Raw genomic sequence first — 3,682 nt, forward strand, 5'->3', positions numbered from 1 at the left:
CATCAGATGTCAAAGCGATAAACAACTACCTGACATTCAGAAGACATCTTAAGGCAGCCCTGTTCAGGGAAGTTTTTAATCTGTGGCATTTTAGTGTATTTTTGGTCTCTGAGGAAGCCGCCCAGAGTGGCTGGGGAAACCCAGCCAGATGGGCGGGGTACAAATAATATATTATTATTATTATTATTATTATTATTATTATTATTATTATTAATTATTATTACTATTTTGCTCCTAAAGCTTTTTCAGAAGTGTAGTTGATGCACACAGGTAATACTTCATGCATCCAATGAAGTGGGATATAAGTCCCTGTAAAGTTTATTCTACAATAAAGCTGATGCTACAAGACTCTTTGCTGGTTATACTGCAACTAAAACACTCACTATTATACAGAAAAGCCATACTTGAAACATGAATGCATCCTTCAGAACGTATAGGGTAGACATGTCTTTTGTGCTTGAATATCCATTCCAAAAAAGACAATACATTTTGAGCAGCAGCATTAGGACATTTATAGTGGTGTGTTTACTCCAGCAGTTCATGTGGACGGAATCCGCATTTGAGAGCATCTAGGACAATGTGTTCTTGAGAATGCCTTCCAAGGTTGTTAATGCAACCATTTGCAAGCCACCTCTCTCTGCATGGAAACATATATCCTTCTATCGCAAGATCCAGGGGTCACACACGTCAAGAGTACAGTAATTATGGGACAAGTTAGTGTGGGAGTAACCGTCTCATCATTTGAATGAACCATCAGCAAAAGAGTAGATGGAGAAAAACAAACAGTGCTTTCCAATAACAGGGCGTGAGCTGATGTTACTAGCTTACAGATGAGCTTGAGTGCTGGTTTGTAATTGTACATTTGCAAAGAACTCCTGCTTTGTTTATGAGAATTAAATAAATAAATAAATAAATTTAATGACTGAAATAAAAGCTCCTTCATGTTTCAATCTGAAATGCAAAAAAAGTTAATGGGTTTTTCCAGGTAATCAGTTTATAAGAGCCTAGTAAGTGTACATTATAACACATTTGTTCCAGCAAGGTGTGTATGTGTGTGAGTATGGCATGTGTAAGAGAGAGAAGGTGTGTTGAGGGGGGCTAAGAATTGTATCAAATATCCAATGTTTAATTAGAGAATATCCCATGGATCATCAATATCAAAAATATTGTAAAATCTGTAGTCATGCCACCTTTTCTATATACGGTACTTACCATGTCCATGCTGTGTATTTTCCCTTCCCCTTGGTTTTTCCCCTTTTCTCAAAGATGTATACCTGTTAAATAAAAAATAACCAGTTGAGAGAGGGAGAGAGAACATACCCTAACATGGGTATGATCTGATTACCAGGCCCCAGTGACTCTCAGTAAGACTTTATAGTCTTAAGAGTCATTCTGCTGACTGTGGCCTTGCATGGTTATACCAAAGTCCTGCTCTGAAGGCACCAGTGAACCAACCACATTCTGGTCTGTGGTGTTTTGATAGCCTCACTTGACTTGCCTGAATTTCCTTCTTCCAACTAACTGGTAACTTGGATAATTAAACATCCAAGGCTTGCAACATGTATTTCAGTTTGCATTTAAAGGCAAACCTAATTCACACTTTCTGAAACAATATGCAAACTGAAACATAGCCATCCTTCAATATTTGAGTTCCTCTGAATTCAGCAATGTGTACAGTATTCCCCAGCCAAGCAATGTGTACAAAAACACAAATGCTAGGGTAAAGATTGTATTAAGATGTATATTCTAAACAAACAAACATCATATACAGACTGTATAAAATATGGGCTCAGCGAACACAATTTATCCCAGTCCTATTCTTAACTCCAAAAAATAAATCAATGTACATAAATAATATAATACAACACAGCAACATCACCTACCATTAAAATATTAAGATGTATATATTAGTGGAAATAACATGGCATTAAGGGAAAGTGTGGCGTTAGGGGAAATTGCTTTGCAAAAAATGCATTTGTGGGACAAAGTTGCATATAAAAATGTGTACAATGGAAAAAATTTGCACTAACATGCTGATGCATTTTTATTGGGGCTTTTTTAAACAAATGCAAACTGATGTGGAAATGTGGAGAATGGAACTAAAGACTGGAAAAATTAGGAACTGAGAGAAACAGAAATTGAGAGAGTCGCCCATTTCCTACCCCAAACCTACTAAAATTTGAAAGAAATTCTGAAGTGCCCTGCCATTTAGGCAGAAAACAGAGGCCTCGTTCGTAGGGGGAAGAAAACTTTTGAGAAACTGAAGGACAGCACTACTGAATATTCTCCTGTTTCTGTGTTTACTAATTATGGGCAAAACTGAGGGTGGTTATGGCTGTTGCTCTACATGGACCGGCCACCTGTTGAGGTTTCCACACATACTGTATTTTCTTTACCTCCACAGCTGTAGGGTCAAAGAAAGAGTTTGGTGCTTTCTCCTTCTTCTTCTTCTTCTTCTTCTTCTTCTTCTTCTTCTTCTTCTTCTTCTTCTTCCTGTTTTCATAATTTTTCTTTTTGCACCATCTCCATGAATAATCCAAATTCTACCGGCTGTTTTATAGGCACCTATAAAAGCAATACTCTACCCTCAGTCCAGCCAAAATAGAGGATGCTGGCCAAGCAAGACGGAGTTTACAGCCAAAGAACATGGTTGAACAAGAGGAAGCCATAAACTGATTGGCTGGCCCGCTCCTTGTTTTCTTAAGGAAGAGTTAAAGGTGGGGGAATGGTTGGGGTCAGCGCGGTCAGCCATCTGGCAAAACCTGCTGGCTTCCTTCTGTGAGTGTTTTCCCAGTGCTGTGGTGATGGAGAGAATGAGGTTAAAGGGACCAAGGCTATAGGACCTCAACTTGTCCCAGTTGACACTACCTCACGGCTCAGCTATGCTTCCCTGTCCCTCAACTTGCACACTGTTGACCTCTCCCTGCTCTTACATACTTCCTCAAGAGCACCAAGGCTTACAAGAAGCTGCATCTGTGCGAACATATGACAGTTGAGCTTTTGAGGACACAGAAGAGATGCTGACAGACTGTTCCACATTTCACAAGGTGTGGATGAGGCAACACAGGTGGGAGCAAGAGCCTACAGGGCTGGTTCCCTGTGACAGAATGCAATTCAGTGTGCAGTGAATTTCAGTCCAATTAAAACAGGGCTTCTCCTTCCCTTCTAATTGGTAGAGCTGGCCTGCAGCTCCAGGCCCTGGTTTCATTACCCCTCTTCCCCTTCTTGTGCTCTGGAGCAACAGAAATCTGGATTTGAGACTGATCTCTTATGATTCTGCACATCACCAAACTGAAGTGTCACTGACAGCCTAACAGAGGCAAAGGGGCCTAACCATATTTTACTGGACCTGTATTTCCCATCAGTCTGAGCCAGCATGGCCAATAGCCAAAGATTATGGGAGACGTAGTTTGGCAGCATTTGGAGGTCAAAAGCTTAGCCACCTCTGGTCTAAAAATGTGGCCCTCAAAATGTTTCTGGACTCCTAACTCACATCAGCCTGAGCCAGCATGGGCAAATAGTGAGGGGAAATGGGAGTTGTAGTTCAGCAGCATCTCAAGTATAATCAAGTATAATCCTGGATTCTCCTGCAGTTGGAGAAAGATACAAACCATGGATTGGCGGGTGCTTGGGACAAGCCTGACATCGTCCCACAAGGTGGATTCAGTGAGTCGCCTCTCAA

The 3,682-nt window shown here is 40.7% G+C and overlaps 1 long non-coding RNA gene across 1 annotated transcript; it reads right to left on the bottom strand.

The window, feature by feature from the left end:
* Positions 1-229: 229 nt before the first annotated feature.
* On the bottom strand, positions 230-2,895 carry LOC128401930 (uncharacterized). The gene is made up of 3 exons (XR_008327573.1): positions 2,397-2,895; positions 1,213-1,274; positions 230-951 (listed from the first exon to the last, which is right to left on the bottom strand). It is a non-coding gene; the product is annotated as an uncharacterized LOC128401930 (long non-coding RNA).
* Between the last annotated feature and the right edge of the window lie 787 nt (positions 2,896-3,682).

Source organism: Podarcis raffonei, chromosome 14, assembly GCF_027172205.1.
Source record: "Podarcis raffonei isolate rPodRaf1 chromosome 14, rPodRaf1.pri, whole genome shotgun sequence".
NCBI classification, from domain to species: Eukaryota; Metazoa; Chordata; class Lepidosauria; order Squamata; family Lacertidae; genus Podarcis; species Podarcis raffonei.